Source organism: Rana temporaria, chromosome 6, assembly GCF_905171775.1.
Source record: "Rana temporaria chromosome 6, aRanTem1.1, whole genome shotgun sequence".
Classification (NCBI taxonomy): domain Eukaryota; kingdom Metazoa; phylum Chordata; class Amphibia; order Anura; family Ranidae; genus Rana; species Rana temporaria.
In genome coordinates, this window is record NC_053494.1 from 115,819,876 (window position 1) to 115,844,360 (window position 24,485).

At 46.7% G+C, this 24,485-nt stretch overlaps 1 protein-coding gene across 1 annotated transcript in view; it reads right to left on the reverse strand.

Annotated features, from left to right (window-relative positions):
* BMPR2 (bone morphogenetic protein receptor type 2) overlaps positions 1-24,485 on the reverse strand; it is a 220,220-nt gene that overhangs the window by 63,047 nt on the left and 132,688 nt on the right. The window lies entirely within an intron of this gene.

Genomic DNA, 24,485 nt, shown 5'->3' on the forward strand with positions numbered 1-24,485 from the left:
GGGAGCATACACACGGCCGGGATCCCCGGCCAAAGCTCTCCCCGCAGTTTCCCGACGGGAAAACCTCTCGTGTGTACACAGGGAAAATTACCGAGCAGGTTCTCGGTTTTCCCGTCAGGATTCCCGGTGGACTTTATACTGTCGGGAATCCCGGTCGTGTGTACAGGACTTTTTAGAACAATGCTGTGGTATTTGGTCAAGTAACCATCTTTAAGAGCAAATGTAGAGCACCAGTTTCCTCAGAAAATTTATTTCACTGTCACTTTTAGCATTTAGTACCTACTGTATGGTCAAAATGTGAAAATACATATTCATTTTAACATTGTAAACAATAAATAAAGCCAATAAAGCCAGTTTGATTCTACTGGCTTAGCCTTTTGCTATCTCAGCCACTGAATTTAAAGGTCAAACATTTTAAAGTGTGTGTGCAAGCACAAGGTATAAAGGGCCAGATTCACAAAAGAGATACGACGGCGTATCTCCGTTTCTATCTACAATCATACAATCAGTTACGCATAGATATCCATAAGATCCGACAGGTGTAATTGTTTTACACGGTCGGATCTTAGGATGCAGTACTGCGGCCGCCGCTGGGGGGAGTTCCCGTCGTAAACCAGCGTCGGGTATGCAAATTAGGAGTTACAGCGATTCGACGGCTTTTTGCGTTCGCTACGTCGCTGCTAGTCTAGTTTCCCGTCGCAAAGTTAGTCGTCGTTTGGGTGCCCTAACTTTACACAGCAATCGTATTGCTGTATAAACTTTGGCCATCGTTCCCGCGTCGAAATTTAAAAATGAACGTCGTTTGCCTAAGCCGTACGGGAATACGAAATTACGCTACGTGCGTCGCAATTCGAAAAAATGACGTCACTGCGCACAAAGCACGACGGGAATTGGGAAACGGAGCATGCGCAGTAGGTCTGGCGCGGGAGCGCGGCTAATTTAAATGGCACACGCCCATTTAAATTACGCGGGCTTACGCCGGAGGCTGCCAGCGTAGTTTTCATCGCAAGTGCTTTGTGAATCAGGCACTTGCGATGAAAACTTGCGGCGGTGTAACATATCTACGATACGTTACGCCGCCGCGATTCTACGTGAATCTGGCCCATTGCCTTTAAAATGAATAGTTGATTACATAAAAATTTCAAACATAAATTTAAAAAAATTATAATACAAATGAAAGATTGTTACTTGATTTTATCATGTCTTTGCTCCTTTCATTTTTTATTTATTTTTTTGGCATGCAATGTGGGATTGTCCTTTAAATAGAATAAAGCTGAGAATCTATTCCGGATGCAGACGTGGAGTCCACTTTGTTTGGAGAGGCCCCAGCACCACAGCCCCATTCTGGAATGAAGGGAGTGGATGCCGTTCACAATTGTCTGATTCCTGCAACACAGGATGGACTTCTATGAAAACTTGGCATAGTCTATAATGGTCTACAGAAGATTGCCGTGAAGTTCTAAATAGGAAACATTAGCTTTTAATTTTATTTTTAGTCCTGACAAAATTGTAGGCAGTGAGCATGTCTGGGTTGCAACCTAAAACACTAGAAACTCTCTTGTCACTAGGGCTGGATCCCAGCAGGACACTGGAAGGGTTTTACAACTGTACTCAAAATTATAAAAAAAAACACATTTTGTTTTTTTTTTCTACAGAAAAATAAACAAAGAAGGGTACATTTAAATATCTATTTCATCCCTCGCTGTCTCACAGCCTCAACACATCACTGATAAGTATTCATGTGTCCCTTCATGTAGCACAGAGTAATGCCTTGTACAGACTACAGGTATGAGATTATCGGACGAATGTCTATTGCCAAGTGTTTTTTTTTTTTTTGCATGCTAGTCTCATATCAAAAAACAATAATTTACTAAAGTAAAGAAAATTCTTGTATTCAACTTCAGTGATGTCATTTATTGTATTGTATTTTACTGTATTGTTTCATATATACAGGTAAAACTCGAAAAATTAGACAATCGTGCAAAAGTTCATTTATTTTACTAATGCAACTTAAAACGTGAAACTAATATATGAGATAGACTCATTACATGCAAAGCAAGATAGTTCAAGCCGTGATTTGTCATAATTGTGATGATTATGGCTTACAGCTCATTATGTGCTGTATGTGCACTTTAAATAAAGTTAATAAAGTGTGATGTGGAAAAATGTGCATCACTCTGCCCCTTGCCACACATCACTGCAGCACAAAACGGATTGCTGCCCGCACACTAAACCGCTCCGGTTAGTTTGCAGGCAAGAGTGAATGAGCCCTAATACTTAACCAGTCACTGAACCCTTTATCCATCACTCTAGCCTTGGACCCAACACTTAAACCTTCACCCTAACTGTAAACTAACCTTACCCTTAATTGTACTTTAGAGTGATACTTAAGTTTTTTTTTTTTAAATACCAAACACTTACCTGCTCTTTGCGGTAGTTTTGCACAGAGCAGCCCAGATCCTCCTCTTTTTGGGGCCCCTCGTCAGCACTCCTGGCCCCTCTCTCCTGCCAAGCAAGCAGCTTGCTATGGGGGCACCCAAACCAATTTGCTGCTCTGTGTGTCCATTCAGAAATGGAGCCGTGGATCAGCCCTGCCCCCCCCCCCCTCCTTTGCTCACTGACTTTGATTGACAGCAGTGGGAGACAATGGCGTTCCCTGATGTCTCAGCAAATGAGGAAGGAGAGTCCCGGACAGCCGGGACTCTTGTGCAACATCGCTGGATCAATATGGGACTTAGGTAAGTATTAAAGGGACTGAGGGAGGCTGCTGCACACTGAAGTTTTTTTTGTCTTAATGCATAGAATGCATTGGGATAAAAAACGTTCTACCTTTATAAGATTGTGACTGGCTCTCTATGGAGCTGGTTCATTCATCTCTGCAGCGGCTCCAGTGCGAATTGCACAGTAGTCCTGTGCGTCTTTTGGTCTGTTTCAGGTCCGAATTCAGCCCAAAATTTTAGCTCAAATAGGACCTGATACAGTGAATAGAGACACACCGGACTCATGCTTTGAGCCGCTGCGTTCTATAGTGTGAACCCAGCATAAAGCATAAGTTTACCTTGCACCCGTTTTTAGGAAGGAACTTGTAACATGTTCCCAATGCTGCAACCGCGACCTGCATCCCACCGTGACAGCAGTACAAGCAGTATGGGGAGAAGATCCCCATATTAGCTGTCACCATTTGAAATCAGTGCGGCTGTGCCGGGCTCCACCCACACAATCATGTCATTTATTTTCACAGCTCTGTGTGAATGAACTACACGCCCTGACATACTTTGTGACTGTGGAGCGCTGTGATAGTTCATTGATTCTTGCCTGTACCGGTAGTATGGGCACACAGATACACTGACAGATCTACAGGAGACCTGCATGGCACCAGCAATCTGCTGATCGCTGGCAAAATGCTTTACAGGCTCAAAAAAAAATAATAATAATAAATGCACATTTTTTACCTGCAAAAAAATGTGTATTTTTTTTTATTTTTTTTTTTTAAAGTGAACTTATCCTTCAAGGGAATGCTTGTTGTATTTGTACATATTTATTTTTTTCTGTGGTCAGGGCTAAAAAACAAAACAAAAAAGAAGCATTTGAAAAAGTATATAGTGTACATATCTTTTTAGTCAAGTAAACATGAGATAAGGCATTTCATCCAGTCTACTATCCAGCAACCAATTGGAACTCTAGCTGCCTATGTGACACAGTATTACTGAGCTTTGCTGAAGCCTACTTAAGGTTCGTACACACGGTCGGACATCCAACAAAATTTCCCTTGGATTTTTGTCTTAATTGATTTGTCCGATCACACCCATAGCATACACACGCTCGGACTTTTCTGCAAACTTTTCTAACACTTTCCCAACATCACGTGGTTTTACTTGCTCTTTACCGCCACCCTTTGGTTAACTTCTGCTATTGTTGGTTGAGTTTAACATTGGTTATGAGCATGCGCATTTGTACTTTGTCCAAAAGTCCGATGGTTTGCTGTACACACGGTCGGACAAGGCACCATCGGACTTTTGTTGCCAGAATGTTGGTCCGTTCGCAGACCCAACTTTTTGTCCGATGAAAGCCAAAAAAGTTGGTCCGATGGAACGTACACACGGTCGGACTTTTGCCCAACCAACTTCAAAATCCGGCACTTTTCGTATTTGTCCGACCGTGTGTACGTTCCATCGGACCAACTTTTTTGGCTTTCATCGGACAAAAAGTTGGGTCTGCGAACGGACCAACTTTCTGGCAACAAAAGTCCGATGGTGCCTTGTCCGACCGTGTGTACAGCAAACCATCGGACTTTTGGACAAAGTACAAATGCGCATGCTCATAACCAATGTTAAACTCAACCAACAATAGCAGAAGTTAACCAAAGGGTGGCGGTAAAGAGCAAGTAAAACCACGTGATGTTGGGAAAGTGTTAGAAAAGTTTGCAGAAAAGTCCGAGCGTGTGTATGCTATGGGTGTGATCGGACAAATCAATTAAGACAAAAATCCAAAGGAAATTTTGTTGGATGTCCGACCGTGTGTACGAACCTTAAGTCTGATAAAGCATGATTGTGATGACTCATTGACTATTTTAGTCCAAGGTTTTAAGCATACAAATGGAGCTGCAATGCTTACTTCTGCTGTGTTTTATTATTTAACTAATAGTGCAGTGATGGTGAACTTACTAGATACAATAGTTCTCAAGTGCTTTCCCTGACATCACCAAAAGGGGCTGAAATGTATTTCTCTATATGTAATACTGCAGTAGACTGTCAGAAACTGTAGACATGATAGGTATGGTAAAGATCGGGGGACAAACCCAATCACCTAGACAGGCATGCATAAGCTAAGATATAAACCTTACAAAATTGAAGGGTCCACTTACACTAGGTGGCTAAAAAAATGGCAGAACCTCTACAGTGATATCAATGTCTATATCTCTTTTGTTTCTGAACAATGTAATGTCTTTGTTATGAAAATCTTCAATCTGTTAACCTCTGCAGGGCTGGAACAGTTTGTGATATATTTTACCACCAACAAACTTGAAACTAGCCCTAAATCTAATGATTGACTCCACCTGAACAGGACTGTTGGCAAGGTTTTGTTCAATCAGTGCACGTAGCCAATCGGGTGCAGCGCTGATCAATGTATTCTGGAGGAGTTCCGCTATCAGAATACTATATTGCAGCAGGGGGGATTTCCCGGCCTTCCTCCTAACTCATACAAAACAATGTATGGCCAGCGTTAGTAGCAAAGAGCCCTAAAGTACAGAAAATTCAAAAAAAGTTTTTTTTCCCCCAGACATGACAACAGACGCCCTTCCTTGGTGTGTCTCATACTTGTGGTTTTTCTGACCTTGTGGCCTGACAAGTCTGTGAACAGAGCAAACCGGATTATACCTCACTACTGACACATTGACTTTGAAATGAATAGCGGTGTCCTATTACCACGGTGGCTTTAAATATTCTCTCACATTCCAGTCTGATTCACTGTTAAGCTACATTTACTTAGCTTGAGGGTGAAGTCTGGACACCCGCTATGGGTTAATATACAGGCAGAAAAGGATGTACAATAAAAAAAGTTTGCTATGCTTTCTCTGCTCTGGACGATTTCCCAGTGCAGTCTGTCTGTTTCCATAGACTGTGGCTTTTCAAATAAATTCCTGAGCTTTGTGTTAAAAAAAAAAAAGCTTTTATCTGTCATCACTACTATCAGGGAAGAGAAGATTTCATGCAGATGAGAAATGTAAATGTGTCTCAGCAGACCGTGAAGAAAGGAAGGTAGATCCTATTTACTGAGATAAACGCACACTGCGTTTTTTAACCATTTTTATTTAAATGCGATGTGCTTTGTTTTCAGTTAACAATGTTTATAGGCATATTTGGAATTTTTTGCCTCTCTTTACAAGGATAAAACAGTTTCTTTTTTTTTTTTTTAAAAAGGAAGGAAAATAATAGCTGGCAACAGCACTTTATCAGGCTCTAACAGAGAAGTGTTTGGAGTTTTATTGTGTTCTAAATTTAGGCAACCCACTGCATACGTTAGTATAAGAAAATGGCACTGATCTTAAAATGCCAACAACGGTTATAGTAGTCATGTGGATGGAAGCCATATACTTAAAGCAGCTATAAAAATCCCCATTTTTTTTTTCCTTAATACATTTTATGGCCTAGCTCGGGAGCGAGCCCACGCATATGCCACCATAGGAAGTGACTTCCTATGGTGGCACACAGAGAAGCGGTGGAGCTAAGAGTGCTGCCATGGGACAAGGGGAGGTTCGGGCTGCTCTGTACAATACTCTTACACAGAGTAGGGAAGTATGACATTTTTATTTTAGCAGACAATAGTAGACAATGAGACTTTACAACCACTTTAAAGGCGTACCCTTGAAAAGTTAAGCCAGCCATAGACAGTTCAAATATCTGCCAGTTCAGCAGGGACTGGTCAAGATTCAAACCATGTATGGGCAAGCTGATTGTACCCAAGTTGGTTGATCAAACAACTTGGGAACAACCTGCCTGACGGATTCTTCATGTGACTATTGCACGCGGCTATAGCCGCTAGCAATAATCATTGTGTGTTCTCCTGGCCGGGATGGTGCCCCCCCACCAGGAGAACACAATAGCTCCAATAGCTCCACGGGAAGGATTCCTCCATCAACACTGTGGGCCTGATCCATGTACCCTGGCGCATATTTCCGTCGGGCGTAGCGTATCTAAGATACACTACACCGCCGTAACTTACTTTTTTTTTCGAAATCCTCCAAGAATGCGCACCGTAAGTTACGGCGACGTAGTGTATCTTTGGCGGCGTAAGGGCGCGCAATTAAAATCCATGTGATGGGGGCGTGTTTTATGTAAATACGTCTTGACCCTACGTAAACGTCATTCTACGCAAATCCCTATTCGCGAACGACTTACGCAAACAACGTAAAAAATTTGACGCGGGAACGACGGCCATACTTAACATTGAGTACGCCTCATATAGCAGGGGTAACTATACGCCGGAAAAAGCCGAACGCAAACAACATAAAAAAATGCGCCGGCCGGACGTACGTTCGTGGATCGCCGTATCTAGATAATTTGCATACTCGATGCGGAATTCGACGGAAACGCCACCTAGCGGCCGCCGGAAAAATTCACCTAAGATCCGACGGCGTACTAAGACGTACGCCTGTCGGATCGAGCCCAGATGCAGTCGTAGATACAAAACAAAGATACGATGCGGGAACTTTAAAATTACGCATCGTATCAATAGATACGCCGGCGTAATTCTTCTGTGGATCTGGCCCTGTGTGTTTTTTATTGGATATGTTTTATTGCAGAAGAAATTATTGTTTTTTATTGTTTTCAAAATTGTCTTTTTTTTTTTTGGCTTACAGCGCAAAAAACCCCCCCCAAAAAACGCAGAAGTGATCTAATACCACTAAAAAAGCACTATTTGTACCAAAAAAGGACAACAAAATTATTTGGGTACATTGTTGCACAACCGCGCAATTGTTAGTTTAAAAAATGCAGTACCATATTGGCCTGGTCAGGAGGGGGGGGGGGGGTTTCTTTCGGGGGTCAAGTGGTTATCATCCTCACTTTTCTGGAGTGCCTAAAACTTTTGTACAGTACTAAATATAGAGAAGCAATGATAAGAAAAACTGCCTGAAAAAATATTTCTGTGGACTTTTCACATGAACACATTCATGGACACACTGTTATATCACTTTGGCTCCAGTTTTTGTAATTATTATATAAGGGTCGTCATAATTAGCTGTTAAACTAAAATCTGCAGTCCCAAGAGGAGCACACAAAGAAACAGATCCAGTTGTAAAATCAGTTAATTTATCATGCACTGAAGTGATCTGACATAGATTGCTAGCGGGAGACCCGGTAATTAGCTGAGAACAGGACAGGATATTCAGTTGCAATGGGATGTTTCTTATATTATTCAGTGGCTACTTTTCTTCATTAATGTTCCGAACATCTGGCTTTTGCTTAATTTTCTCCACTAATATTGCATTTTACAGGGAATGCATTTAACTGATGTACAAGATTGTTCATGTTACACTTCTCAGTAAAGCAGCAAGGATACTTTACCGGCTCTTAAAATTAAAAGCAAGCAAATTAGTATCAAGAAAAGGCTTATCATACACAGTCTAGTTATTCAGAAATTAACATTGGTCTGTACACAGCTAGATTGGTTTCTTTGCGTGTTTACTTTCTCATATTGTGTGGCAGTTAACCAGACAGACACACTGGTATTGCTGAAGAAATAATGAAATTAGTCCAGGCCAAAAAATACTTAAAACGGAGCTCCACCCTAAAGTGGAACTCCCGCTGATCGGAACCCTCCCCCCCTCCGGTGTCACATTTGACACCTTTCAGGGGGGAGGGGGGTGCAGATACCTGTCTAAAGACAGGTATTTGCACCCACCTCCGGCCACAGTCTGCGGGCAGGACGTCACCTCCCGTCCCCGTCCCCCCCGTTGTGTTATGGGAACACTCGGCTCCCAGAGCACAGCGGGAGCCAATCAGCCGGCGCAGCGAAACTCGCACATGCGCCGTAGGGAACCGGGCAGTAAACCTGGAGCGCTTCACTTCCTGGTTCCCTCACCGAGGATGGCGGAGGGGCAGCAGAGTGACGAGCGATCACTCGTCCTCTGCTGCGGACAGCGCTGGACTCCAGGACAGGTAAGTGTGCCGATATTAAAAGTCAGCAGCTGCAGTATAAACTATTAACTAAAATGAACCTATCATCAAAGGATTATAGATGCCAAATGTATATAAGTGGTTATAAACCTCTGAAATGAAAAATGAACAAAGCATATCTCTCTATAGTGTGTACTTGCCTCAATCCAAACTGTCTAAAAAAAAACAACAAGAATTGCTGTACTCCAAAAGAAGTTCCTGCTCTGAGTAAGATGTTTATTTTCAATCCACCTATAGGTGCTCTTCTGTATTTGCAAAGAATTTTAGACATATTTAACCTCCCTGGCGGTATGATTATGTCCGGTTTTTGATGCTGAAAGCTGTACAACTGTTTTGCATGGAAATTTGGCATTTTATATTGAAGGCCTTTGTAATTTTTAGGAAAAAAAAATTCATTTAAATCTGTCCAAACAAGGGTCTAGTAGACATCCCGGGTATGATAAAGTTTGAAACACAAAATCATTAATTATAATATAATAAATAACTATAAATAATTATAACAAATAATAAGATAATAATACAAATTATTCAATAATGTAATCAAATCAAAAACACTGAAATTTGCTCAGTTGCAGAATTGTCGCTGTCATTACTTTCAGTGTTTGATGACGAATTTCCTCACAAATCGCTATCGCTCAATTCTGCAAGTGATTCAAATTTATTATCGCTGTTTTCTAGCTGGTCTAAAACCACTTTTGACATAAAGGGACACTTTTTGGTTGCTATGGACAATCTCCAGTTTCCAGGCAGAAAAAACAGTATTTATAATATAAAAGTGCATGCAGGTCACCAGACAGACCACTAGGGACAAAGGGGGTGTGTAATTATTTTATACAGTAATGTAATCTGTAAGATTACAGTATATTGTATGTATATTGTGTTTTTATTTTTTTAAATTTGGCGCCGATCTCCGCCCCCTGTGCATCGTAACATCACAGGGAACGAAGCTCGGCTGCACTCAGGCACTGTGTGAATCGAGCGAGGAGACAGCTCGCTCACACAGCGGGGAGACATCGCAGGATCCAGGGGACAAGGTAGTTAAACTGGATACTGCGATGCGATCCCGAGTCTGGCTCGGGAATACCGCTAATGGTACTGGATTTCCACCCCGAAGCCAGACTCGGGAATACCGCCAGAGAGGTTAAAGGAGTTGTAAAGGAAAACATTTGTTTGCCTAAAATTAATGTCTGCAAGGTAGACAGACAGAATAGTGTAATGATTCTGTTAAAAAAACAAGTAAATACATATTTTGGGGCAAATCCACAAAAGAGATACTCCGGCGTAAGCCGTCGTATCTCTGGTTCTAACTTTGGAACTGATCCTCAGAAGCAGTTTTCCTAAGTTAGGCAGAAGATCCGACATCTGTAAGGGACTTACACTGCCGGATCTTAGGATGCAGTACCGCATCCGCCACTGGGGGCATTTCGAGTCGAAATGCCTCTGTTAGTATGCAAATTAGCACTTAGGGCGATCCTCAAAGCTTTTGTGCCTAGTTTTTTCGCCGTAAGTGTTAGTTTGCCTGGTGTAAAACTAGGGCTGCTTTTACAAAGTGTAAAGTTAGTCACACCTTGTAAAGGCCCATTCAAGCGACGGCATTTGGTATGCATTCCCGAGGGAGAAGTCCACGGCAATTTGTAAATTCCAAACCGGCATGGGTTCCCCCCCAGGAGCATACCAGGCCCTTAGGTCTGTTATGGGTTGTAAGGAGACCCCCCCTCCGCCGAAAAATTGACGTAGGGGGTCCCCCTACAATCCATACCAGACCCGTATCCAAAGCACGCTACCCGGCCAGCCAGGAAGGGAGTGGGGACGAGCGAGCGCCCCCCCCTCCTGAGCCGTGCCAGGCCGCATGCCCTCAACATGGGGGGGTTGGGTGCTCTGGGGCAGGGGGGCGCACTGCGGGCCCCCCCACCCCAGAGCACCCTGTCCCCATGTTGATGAGGACAGGACCTCTTCCCGACAACCCTTGCCATTGGTTGTCGGGGTCTGCGGGCGGAGGCTTATCGGAATCTGGGAGTCCCCTTTAATAAGGGGGCCCCCAGATACCGGCCCCCCACCCTAAGTGAATGGATATGGGGTACATCGTACCCCTATCCATTCACCTGTAGGCAAAAAGTAAAAGTTAATAAACACACAACACAAGTCTTTTTAAAATATTTTATTATTCTGCTCCGGACGCCCCCCCTGTCTTCGTTATTAGCTCAATTACCAGGGGGGGCTTCTTCTTCCACTCTCCGGGGGTCTTCTCCGCTCTCCGGGGGGGGGTTTCTGCTTCCGCTCTCCGGGGGGGGCTTCTCCGGACTCCGGGGGGCTTCTTCCATCTTCTCCCCTCTTCCGCTCTTGACTCGGCGAACCCCGGTTCTTCTGCAGCTCTCCGGTGCCTTCTTCTTCAGCGCTGGCTGCCTGCTATGTTTGTGTGTTAGCTCGATTTCAAACAGGCAGCCGGCGCGGTCTTCTGTGACGCCAGGGTCTTCTGGTCTTCTGTTCTTCCGATGTTGCCTCGTCGCCTGTTGTCGCTGTAATGATGGAAGCGCGCCTTGCATCCCATTTATATAGGCATCACCGTCCCATCATGCTCCGGTAGGTACCCACGTGGTGGGTGCACGTGGGTAGGCACCCACCACGTGGGTACCTACCGGAGCATGATGGGACGGTGATGCCTATATAAATGGGATGCAAGGCGCGCTTCCATCATTACAGCGACAACAGGCGACGAGGCAACATCGGAAGAACAGAAGACCAGAAGACCCTGGCGTCACAGAAGACCGCGCCGGCTGCCTGTTTGAAATCGAGCTAACACACAAACATAGCAGGCAGCCAGCGCTGAAGAAGAAGGCACCGGAGAGCTGCAGAAGAACCGGGGTTCGCCGAGTCAAGAGCGGAAGAGGGGAGAAGATGGAAGAAGCCCCCCGGAGTCCGGAGAAGCCCCCCCCGGAGAGCGGAAGCAGAAACCCCCCCCGGAGAGCGGAGAAGACCCCCGGAGAGTGGAAGAAGAAGCCCCCCCTGGTAATTGAGCTAATAACGAAGACAGGGGGGGCGTCCGGAGCAGAATAATAAAATATTTTAAAAAGACTTGTGTTGTGTGTTTATTAACTTTTACTTTTTGCCTACAGGTGAATGGATAGGGGTACGATGTACCCCATATCCATTCACTTAGGGTGGGGGGCCGGTATCTGGGGGCCCCCTTATTAAAGGGGACTCCCAGATTCCGATAAGCCTCCGCCCGCAGACCCCGACAACCAATGGCAAGGGTTGTCGGGAAGAGGTCCTGTCCTCATCAACATGGGGACAGGGTGCTCTGGGGTGGGGGGGCCCGCAGTGCGCCCCCCTGCCCCAGAGCACCCAACCCCCCCATGTTGAGGGCATGCGGCCTGGCACGGCTCAGGAGGGGGGGGGGCGCTCGCTCGTCCCCACTCCCTTCCTGGCTGGCCGGGTAGCGTGCTTTGGATACGGGTCTGGTATGGATTGTAGGGGGACCCCCTACGTCAATTTTTCGGCGGAGGGGGGGTCTCCTTACAACCCATAACAGACCTAAGGGCCTGGTATGCTCCTGGGGGGGGAACCCATGCCGTTTTTTTCATTGAAAATTGGCATGGAGTTCTCCCTCAGGAATGCATGCCGAGCGACGCTGTCATTTTTTTTAAAAATTATTTGTTTTCCCGGCGCGTCTTTTTTTCACCCGTCGCAACTTTAGTGTCCCGTCGCAATCCACAAAGCCGCCCGGCGTCAATTACGTTCGCGCGATGCACGTCGGGAAAATGACGTCACACGCATGCGCAGTACGGCCGGCGCGGGAGCGCGCCTCATTTAAATTGTAAACGCCCCCCGGAGAGGAGGAACGCCTTACGACGGCGGCACTTAACTTACACGGCTTGAAATTTTTACGTAAGTGCTTTGAGGATCAGGCACTTAGGTAAAAACTTTAAGTCAGTGTAACTTAACTGCTGAAAGTTAAGTTACGCCGCCTGGCTGAGGATTTGGCCCTAAATTCCTTCATCTATATCACCTCCGGCGTTCTAGTTTCTGTTCTCTCATTCACTTCCTGGTTTGCAGCGCTTGTTCATGTAAAAACTACATTTCCCGGGGCGTGGCCTGACACCGCATGGAGTAGGACGCTAGTCAGAGCAGCTCCGTCCATTACTCCTGAACTTCATTATCCTCTGCCTCACTTGAGACCCCTTTTGCCTCCGAACTGACTCCATTGCTACCGGGGACGATCGTGACCATGTCGCCATCAAAAGCGGCGAAATCTGCTGCCCTGGCGGAGCTTGATCAATATCGGCGCCAGGACAGCGTGGAGGCCGAGGAAGATGGCGACGCAGCAGATGCGAGCGGGAGCAGAGCGGCGGGAGACACTGCTCGTCTCCTTGAAGCCATTACCCTCTGCAGAACCGCGCTCACCACCCAAATAGAGGAGGTCAGGACGGATATATCGCTGATCCGACAGGACTTTCATAAGCTCCGCGACCGCGTGAAGACGGCGGAGGCCCGAGTCGGAGCAGTGGAGGACGCCATCCCCCCCTACAAGAAGTCACAGATCGCATGCAGCGGCAGATTCACCAACTCTTCACTAAGCAGGACGATATGGAGAATAGATTGAGGCGCTGTAACCTAAGGCTTATTGGCCTGCCCGAGGGAGCTGAAGGGAGAGACCCCACTGCCTTCCTGGAAGACTTACTGGTCACTACATACGGCAGGGAAGCCTTTTCCCCCATGTTCGCGGTGGAAAGAGCCCATCGCATGCCTGCACGACCGCCGCCGCAGGGGGCCCCCCCTCGCACCTTTATTGCCAAGCTGCTATATTACAAAGACCGAGATGCGGCGATGAGACTTGCCCGGGAGAAGGGCAACATCCCCCTAGGTAATGTCCGGATCGCGGTCTTCCCAGACTTCTCCGCGGAGGTTCAGCGCCGTCGTCGGGGCTTCATGGAAGCTAAGCGCCAACTTTGCATAAAGCATATCAAGTACGCCATGCTTTTCCCGGCCCGCCTCAGGATTGAACACGATGGCCGGGCACTTTTCTTTGAAGATCCGGAGGAGGTAATTGCCTGGCTGGAGAGACGGGAGGGAGCTGCAGATGAGGGCTGATCCTTATTGTGAGTAACACCATTATCCCCTCTTCAACTGTTTTACCCTTTTTCCGTGTACCCGGGCCTACCTCATGTACTATTTCAAGCCTGCCTTCCCTCTTTTGAACTGCTTTTATTCCCCCTGTTTTTGCATTCATATTCCGCCTATGCTTTTCACTGCATCACATGAGTAAATCTCTGTGTTGGGATGGATTCCGGGACATGATGCGGCCCCTTTTTATGCTCCTGGCCTTTAATCCTTTATGTACTGACCCCCGCAGTCTGAATTTACCCTCCTTGGGGAAATTTGAAGCTGGCCGCCATGTGAGCTGACTCTCCCCCCCTTCACATACATCATGGCGATGCTCGAGTGCGCCTCTCCCTGTACTTTCTGCTCCACTGTATGACTTTCTCCTCCCGGCTGATCCGTTAGCCACTTGCTATAATACGGAGTCAGTTCGCCCATTTATACATTTATCCTTTTTGTTTTATGTTTTACTATTATTATTTTTTCATTTTTTTTACGGCAAATTTCTATTGGGGTCCAGTGGGGCCCGGACTACTACCCACGGGTCCGGAGCCTCAGATGGATAGTAGTTCTACCCACCGCATGCAAGGTGCAGAGAGACTTTTTCCCCCCTGTTGGAAGGAAATCTAACCAGTATGTTTGGGGCTGCAGCATTACTGTGCTTTGGGCTCCCTTTTTGTTTTTGAGCCTCGGAAACTGTTTTCTTAATACCTTGCAGCTCCAACATCATATTCATGCATGTTTGCATCAGGATAAGTTTGTATTTCCACTGTTAGGATTTTTTCCTAGGTTTTGGGACGATGCCTACACCAAGTTCCTGGGGTGTAAGGCGGGGTGGGGGGTGGGGGGTTGGGGAAAGTTTAGATTGAGTAAATTGTTACTTATGAAGATGTGGGTCACACTACACGCTCGTTTTTCACTCCCGATATTGTATGTGCAATGTGTATTTATGTTTATGGGTCGCTTCGCGGCACCTACCCTATTATCCTTGACCGCTACTCCTTACGCAAGGTTGGTTAATACAGCTGAGCCCGGATATTTTTTGGGACGTGGACCATGACAGCCTTAAAGTTTCTCACCTGGAATGTCAGGGGTATGCGTGATAAGGTCAAGCGGTCAGCGATACTAGCGTTCCTCAAGAAACAAAGGGCTGATATAATGGTCTTAGTTGAAACGCATGTAGAAGGCAGACTTCAGATGGCACTCCGCAGGCCATGGGTGGGGTGGGCATTCCATTCGACCCACACGCCCCATGCCCGGGGAGTCTCCATTTTAGTGGCGAAGTCGGTGCATTTTGAACTGTGTGCTCTCTCTACGGACCCGCAGGGCCGATATGTTTTTTTGTCTGTGAAATTATATGGGGAGCCGTTCCTTCTTTTAGCATTTTATGTCCCTCCCCCCTTTGCCATGACGGTGATACTGGAAGGGATTGCATTTATGGCAAATCACCCCTCGATTCAAGCAGTCTGGTTGGGGGACTTTAACACTACTCTCAACCCCAGCCTAGATAGGTTGGCCGGAACGCCCTCCAATACTTTAGGAGAGGTGACCACCACTAAATTCTCGAAACTCATCACTCATCCATTTAATTGACTCTTGGAGGTTTAAATTCCCACAAAAACGGTTGTATTCCTGCTTCTCTGCCACGCATAGTTCTATGTCGCGCATTGATTTCATCCTGGTCTCTCAAGTCCTCACGTCCAGACTCTCAGAGGCCAAATTTGGCCCACGGCTATTATCCGATCACAGCCCGTACTGGATCTCATTGAGCGTCCCGATTGATAAACCTAGGCGGACGTGGCGTTTGAACCCCTTTTGGCTCTCGCTCCTCCCGGAGGATGACGACCTCTCGGATGAGTGGAAGTCATATTTCGAGGCGAATGACGGGTCCGCACCAGCGGAGACGGTGTGGGAATCCTTTAAGCTCCACGTTCGCATGTCTCTGATCTCCCGCATTAATAAGATTAAATCGGATTCGGCGGAAGTATCTGACAAAGCGATGCTAGACCTGTCCCTTGCAGACCGAAGATATGCGACGGACCCAACACCAGAAGCTGCAGCGGCGCTTAAATTACAGACGAGGGTAGTGAATCAACTACAATTTGAACAAGCCAGACGCAAGTTATTTTTCGCCAAACAAAAATTATTCGAACACGGGGGAAAGGCGGGGAAACTTTTGGCCTATATGGTACATAGTGAAGATAGACCACCGGTGGTCATATCCCTGCATGGTCCCGAGGGGCAATGCATTACTGATCCGTCGGCGGTGTCATCTGAATTCAAGGACTTTTTCGCCAAATTATATACGTCTCTGAGCCCGGCGGATGATGGCCCGATGCAGTCGTTCTTCGGGACTATCACCCTCCCCTCCTTGACGATTGAACAGACTACCCTCCTCGAGGCCCCTCTGACCTCGAAGGAAATAACTGAGGCTATTGCTTCATTTGCTCGATCCAAAACCCCAGGCTCAGATGGGCTCCCAATCGAATTTTACTCACAGTATAGTCAAATTCTCTCACCTAAGTTGTTACAACTCTATAACTCTATGTTTGAGACACACGTCCTTCCCCCGACCATGAGGGAGGCAACCATCGTCCTCATTCCGAAGCCGGGAAAGGACCCTGGGTACCCGGAATCCTATCGCCCTATCTCCCTCTTGCAGGTAGATATTAAAATACTTGCAAAGGTGTTGGCAAATAGGCTCAACAAAGTTATACTGTCATTAATACATACTGATCAGGCGGGATTCATGCCAGGCCGCAATACCTCTTTTAACCTTCGACGGCTATATATTAATCTGCAGGCCACACACGACAATGTAGGTTCTAGAGTTCTAGTAACACTTGATACAGCTAAGGCCTTTGACTCTGTGGAGTGGAGGTATCTGTGGCGCTGCCTCGAGACTTATGGCTTTGGCCCGAAGTTTTGCAAATGGGTTAGCCTACTGTACCAAAACCCCACAGCCAGAGTAGTTGCGAACGGCTGGACTTCCCCACTGTTTGCCTTGAGCAGAGGCACGAGACAGGGTTGCCCCCTCTCCCCACTTTTGTATGCCCTGGCGGCGGAACCTCTCGCAACATCTATTCGCACTAACCCAGAGATAGAAGGTTGCAGAATAGGTTCATTAGTAGAAAAAATCAGCATGTATGCGGACGACACCTTATTGTATTTGGCGGATTCAGGTCCTTCCCTTCATGCGGCGCTTCAGACGATTGAACAATTCGGTATCTTCTCGGGCCTAAAGATCAATTGGGGGAAATCGCAGATCCTACCGATCGATTGCTTCCCACCCTCTGAATCACAATCCAGCATGCCACTACAGAGAGTAGATGTTATCAAATATTTAGGGGTACACATCTCTAGACGCCCAGCTGATTATATTGCCCTTAATGTGGAACCCCTCTTCGAACTTGTCAGGTCTAAAATCAGAGTATGGGCTCATCTACCCTTAGGGGTTTGGGGACGCATCAATCTTATCAAAATGGTCCTTCTCCCCAAACTACTATATATCCTTTGGCACACCCCAACCTACCTTCCCTTGAAATATTTCAAATCATTGGAAGCCCTTCTGAAACCATTCATATGGGGAACAGGCAGGCACAAACTTGCGTGGCAGGCAGTTAAGAACCCGACTGATATGGGAGGCATGGCTCTACCAGATCTAAACCTCTACTATATAGCCGCACAGCTATCACAATTATACCACATAGATAAAACTGACAGTCAACGCTTCCTAACTCTACTATGCCCGCGGGTGGCTCAGCTCACCGGGGATGCAATTTACGCAGTGTCGATGGGATCTGGGAGTATCGGTTCAGGGAAGGAGACGACGTCTACCCTGGGTCACTACAGGCGCATTTGGGAACTTGCTTCCACCAAACTTGGAACACCAGAATACAACGATTACACACCACTATGGCAAAATAAGGTTCTACGGGAACTCTGTAATGATCAGGGAGCTGAACTCTGGGCCGCGCAGGGAATCTATTACCTTCATCACTTGCTATCTGACGGTAACCTTAAAACCTACCAAACACTCAAGGAAGAATTCACACTCCATGATAATATGCGGTTTAGGTTTTTTCAGATTAGACATGCGATCCAGACACAGTTTTCACGCACCTACCCACAACGAACACCACACCCGATCGTGGCCATAGTAAAGGGGAAAGACCCCAACAAACTGATCTCTGCATTCTATGCTATGCTTTCTACCCCTGTAGCCACTAAAATAGCATACGCCATAAAACCTCGGTGGGAAAGGGAGGTGGGGATTCTTGAGGACGAAGAATGGGAAGAGGCTCTAGAGACTTGCAAAGCGGTGTCCCCTAGGCTATCGGATAGACTGACTCAGATATATATCACTCACAGGATGTACCTGACTCCTATCCGCGTAGCCAGGTATAAACGCACACAGTCCACCTTATGTGCGATGTGCGCCCAGGAAACGGGAACATTTTTTCACCTTATCTGGACCTGCCCAAAAATCCAGGACCTCTGGAAACAGATCATAACATTCCTTCATGATACAATGGGCACACCGGTTACCCTTGACCCTAAACCGTGCTTGCTGGGAATTTTCCCCGCAGACACAGACAAATTCACCAAAATTTTCCTCCACGAGTCCCTATTCTCGGCCAGAAAGATAATAGCCCGTAAATGGATGAGACAGACCCCCCCTACTTTCTCTGAATGGAAAGCTGAAATAAATATGACCCTACCCTATAAAAAATGCGTCTACATAAATAGGGCGTGCCCTGACAAATACTATAAAATCTGGGATCGCTGGCTGAACGAATCTGCAACCTGTAACTAGTTTTCTCCTCAACACAGGATATGGTCTCCCCCCCTCTCGACTTTGTCTATTGTTTCCCATTTCTAATATGCTGTCTTAACTTGTGGCTGAGTTGGCTCAAAAGAAGGTAAATGGAGTATTAATTGCACATGCAAAACTGTAACGATTGTGTGACATCTCTGTTAATGAGAGACCTTGTAATGTTCCATACCCACAAATTACCGATTTATTTATGTATGTAACTTTTACTCAATAAACAGAATTTGTTTGATTTAAAAAAAAACTACATTTCCCAGTATGCATTGCGGCACGCCCAGTAATTCACACCTTCTCGAAGTCTCTAACATGTAGAGAGCGTCCTGCCGCACAGATGTAGTTCCCAGGAGGGGGCGAGCACAACGGGCCATTTCCATCGGTTCACCGCTGAAGTGGCAATGGATGGAAATGGCCCGTCGGACCATTCTCATCGGTTTGGAACGACCGTGTGTACGCGGCCTAACAGGTTTTCCTCTTGCCCTGAATTTGGCTCCATTCATCTTCCTATCAACTCTGAACAGCTTCCCTGTCCCTGATGAAGAAAAGCATCCCCACAACATGATGCTGCCACCACCATTTCCGCCACACATAACATTTTGCTATTTAGCCAAAAACTTCAATTTTGGTCTCATCTGACCAGAACACCTTCTTCCACATCTTTGCTGTGTCCCCCACATGGCTTCTAACAAACTGCAAACGAGACTTTTTATGTCTTTCTTTCAACAATGGCTTTCTCCTTGCCACTCTTCCATAAAGGGCAGATTTGTGGAGTGCACGACTAATAGTTGTCCTGTGGACAGATTCTCCCACCTGAGCTGTGGATCTCTGCAGCTCCTCCAGAGTTACCATGGGCCTCTTGGTTGCGTCTTTGATTAGTGCTCTCCTTGCCCGACCTGTCAGTTTAGGTGGATGGCCATGTCTTGGTAGGTTTGCAGTTGTGCCATACTTTTTCCATTTTCGGGTGATGGATTGAACAGTGGTCCGTGAGATGTTCAAAGCTTAAGATATTTTTTTTATAACCTAACCCTGCTTTAATCTTCTTCAAAACTTTATCCCTGGACTGTTTGGTGTGTTCCTTGGCCTTCGTGATGAGGTTTGTTCACTAAGGTTCCCTAACAAACCTCTGAAGGCTTCACAGAACAGCTGTTTTTATACTGAGATTAAATTACACACTATCTAGGTGACTTCTGAAGGCAATTGGCTCCACTAGATTTTAATTAGGTATATCAGAGTAAAGGGGGGCTGAATACAAATGCATGCCACACTTTTCACATATTTGTAAAAAGTTTTGAAAACCATTTATCATTTTCCTTTCACTTCACAATTATGTGCCATTTTGTGTCGGTCTATCACATAAAATCACAATAAAATACATTTAAAGGGGTATGAATACTTTTTCAAGGCACTGTATGTGCACCTTCCCCCACCCCCTTTTACTAAAAATCAAAGCAGCATACAACTCTGCATAGTGATATAATATCATATTAAATGCATTACTTAAACATATTTTTGTTTTACTTATAATTACTGTTTTTCCACTTCCTGGTTACGCTAGGACCTGGTGATGTAACCCTGGCCTCACATCTGCATCCTGTCACATGTTTCAGGAGACAACCCCAAGATTCCAGGCATGGTTACAGGAAGTAAAGGGAGATGGATTTATCTGCCCTTAGTTAAAATGGCCACCCTGAGAACACTAGGGAGGAAAAGAAAAATAAAGTATGCAAAGAATAAAGAGCCTGCAATTATCTAGAAGTATGTTTGTAGACTGCCATCACTGAACATTTCTAAAAGTGTCTTTGTTGTCATTTTTACTATAAGGGTGGGGTTCCTCTAAAACTTGTGCAGGTGCAGCTGGATCAAAGCATGTGTTGCCCTGCAGGCTCAGTTGCTGTCCTAGTTCATAAACAACAGCTGGGAATATGCAGGGTATAAAAACAGTGGCGTCTCCAGCTTTCATATTTAGGGGGGGCACATGGGGGGACAGGGACAAAAGTAGGGGGGCCAACTATAAAATGCAATTATATATATCCTGGGGCCCTTTACTACGATCCCACTATGGGCCCTTTCACATGTTCTGCAGTGAGCTCCCTTCCTACTATACTGGGGCCCCCCAGGGTGGCAGAAAACAAGAGATATATGTCACCAGCACAACAAGAAAACATAAGGGTCCAAAGCAGTGGAAGAACTATCAGGGTTGCAAAGGTTGTCTTGCCACCGGGCCCTGGTGTTCTGCCACAGTGGGGATCCCCAGCTGTCCTGTCCCTGCTATTTACAGAGCTGGTCTGGCATCTGTCTCCTTGGCAGCGGCGGCAGTCTATTAGGACCTAGTGCTGGTGACATTATGGGTGCATGCAGGGGAAGGCTGGCACTATTGGTTATAGAGAGCCGAGCCCCCAGCTGGTCACCTAGCAGCAGTAATGCTGTATAACCTTCTCTGTTGACATGCTGATCGGGATGTGATCCAGGTGATGCTCCCAGTCAGATCTAATAAACACAGTATTTATTAGCATCAAGAGTACAACCACATAAATATAATCAACCTTATAATCAGCAGCCAAGTGGGCTCTATGCCTGTAAAGTGTGGGCTTTGATCAATAAAATCACTGATATTTTTGACTAGGATTTGACTAAGAGCATCACCTGGATTGCATCCCGATCAGCATGTCAGAGAAGGGTCCACTGCTGCTAAGCAACCAGCAGGGAGCTCAACTGTCTACAACCAATAGAGATGGGCTCGGGTGTGTTTGAAATCCCACATGCCCGATCACGCCAGGAAGCCGACACTCCACAGTGCTAATCAATGTATGGGCTGCCTAAGAGCTAAAACCAGCCATAGACAGTTTAAATCTCAGCTGGTTCAGCAGAAACTGGCTGAGATTTGAACCATTAATGAGCAGATTCTCTTATAATTATCACTAGTGGTTGCTGTATAGCCACTGGTGATAATCACTGTTTGTCGGGAGAATATAATTGCTGGGCAGGAGGGATATTCCCCTGTCACCACTGTCTGTTGATGGGGGAATCATACAAGTTTCTTTCCTGCAATCTGTGGATGCAGGAAAGAAATTTGCACCATATATTATCTGCCTAACTGAAAGTGAAAGTAAATTGTGAATGTTTTGAAAGAACAGGAGAGGGGGAGGGAGACAGATCGGGGGGGGGACAGAAGGGATGGAGATAATGTAGTTCAGTGATTACAGTGTACTGCAGTCTGCAGTGCACACACTTAAACACGGCCCAGGCTAGAATATCTGGTTGTGTGAGCGCTCGCATTATGCAGTGTCGGCGAGCACAGGGAGGGGGAGGAATCCCCCGCAGAGCTAACTGGGGACGCTCTCCCTCTCAGGGGGGGCACATGGTGGGGCACAGCATGATGTTGGGGGGGTCAGGGCCCCCTCTGGCCCCCCCTAGGGATGCCTCTGTATAAAAAGGAAGTTTTTTTTGTTCAATCAGTTGATTGAACAAAGAAACCCGACTGATCCTTGCACCTAAACAAGCAAGGCAGATGCAGGGATCTCCTCTGCAGTACTATTGTTGCTATTGGCTGCTAGTACTGATTGAATGCTGGTTTTGCAGCAGGACCATTTGACAGAAGCTGATCTAACAACTAGCTTCTGTTATACAGATTAGGCTTTACACAGAATCAGATTTGGCCAGTTCCTGCTGAACTTCTGTCCAAGTATACCCAGCTTAATAGTCCTATTCAATAAGCATGCAGGACAATTGTTGTTTGGGGGGTGTGAAAGATTTCAAACACATCTTTGTGACCTCGATTTTGACATGGAGACTCTAAAGCAGGGGTCTCAAACTCAAATTACCTGAGGGCCACAAGACAAGTTTCCACATCCCATGGGGGGCCGCATGCAAACTTTCAAACTTCAAAAAACAGTACTGGTGTCAGCGAACGCATTATTAACCCTGACCACTACACTGACCACTACACTACACACTGACCACTCACCATCAGGGTACAGCACACATGAGTGCACAGCGCACATCAGGGTACAAAGCCCAGCACATCAGGGTACAAAGCCCAGCACATCAGGGTACAAAGCCCAGCACATCAGGGTACAGGGCACATCAGAGCACAGCACATAGGGGTACAGCACAACAGGCCACATCAGGGTGCACGGCACATCAGGGCAGGGCATATCAGGACAGGGCACAGTGCAGGACATGGCACAGCACATCAGGACAGGGCACATGGCACATCAGGGTACATGGCACATGAAAGAGCACATCAGGGTACAAAGCCCAGCACATCAGGGTACATGGGGCACATGGCACATCAGGGTACATGGGCCACATCAGGGTACATGGGACACAATCACAGCATATCAGGGCACATGGGGCACATACGAGCACACCAGGGCACATGAGAGCACATCAGGGCACAATCAGGGAACATGGGGCACACCAGGGAACATGGGGCACATGAGAGCACATCAGGGCACAGCACATCAGGACAGGGCACATGGCACATCAGGGTACAGGGCACATGAAACAGCACATCAGGGTACAAAGCCCAGCACATCAGGGTACCCCATGTACCCTGATGTGCTGGGCTTTGTACCCTGATGTGCTGTTTCATGTGCCCTGTACCCTGATGTGCCACGTGCCCTGATGTGCTGGGCTTTGTACCCTGATGTGCTGTTTTATGTGCCATGTTCTGATGCGCTGTGCCCTGATGTGCCATGTCCTGTACCCTGATGTGCCCTGTCCTGATGTGCTGTGCCCCATGTGCCCTGATGTGCTCTCATGTGCCCCATGTTCCCTGGTGTGCCCCATGTTCCCTGATTGTGCCCTGATGTGCTCTCATGTGCCCCATGGCACATCAGGGTACATGGGCCACATCAGGGCACAATCAGAGCACATGGGGCATATCAGGGTACATGGGGCACATGAGGGCACATTGGGGCACATGAGAGCACATCAGGGCACATGAGAGCACATCAGGGCACAATCAGGGCACAATCAGGGCACATGAGAGCACATCAGGGTACATGAGAGCACATCAGGGTACATGGGAGCACATCAGGGCACATGAGAGCACATGAGAGCACATCAGGGCACATGAGAGCACATCAGAGCACATCAGAGCACATGAGAGCACATCAGGGCACATGAGAGCACATGAGAGCACATCAGGGCACATGAGAGCACATCAGGGCACATGAGAGCACATCAGGGCACATGAGAGCACATGAGGGCACATGAGAGGACATGAGGGCACATGAGAGGACATCAGGGCACAGGTCAGTATTTACTTGTTGTTTTCTTCAAAGGCAGAGTAGCGCAGGAAGCGTCTGTCATAAGTTCACTTGTCTCTCATGTCACACTGCTACTCCCCGACAGCCCCCCCCCTCTCTTCTCGTCCATCTCAGATAATGTCACAAGCAAATGGGGATGGACGAGAAGAGAGGAGGGGCCGCCGGGGAGTAGCAGTGTGACATGAGAGACAAGTGAACTTATGACAGACGCTTCCTGTGCTACTCTTCATGCACCTCGATCTACACTTCCGCGGCAGCCGCGGGCCATTTAAAACCGGTCCGCGGGCCGCAAATGGCCCGCGGGCCGGTACTTTGAGAACACTGCTCTAAAGCTAGCCATAGACTGTTCGAATCTCCTCTGTTCAGCAGGAACCGGCCGAGATTTCAACCATGTATGGGCAGGCTAAATGTACCCAAGTTGATTAAGCAATCAACTTGAGTACAACCAGCCTACCGGACTTTACATGCAATTTTTGCTAGCGGTTGTTATAACCGATAGCAATAATTACTGTCTTCTATGCATTAAGGTAAAAAACCTTCTGGGTGCAGCCCCCTTTTACTTTTACTTGGCGGTGCCAGTAAATTTTGAGTGTTGTGTCAGTAAAT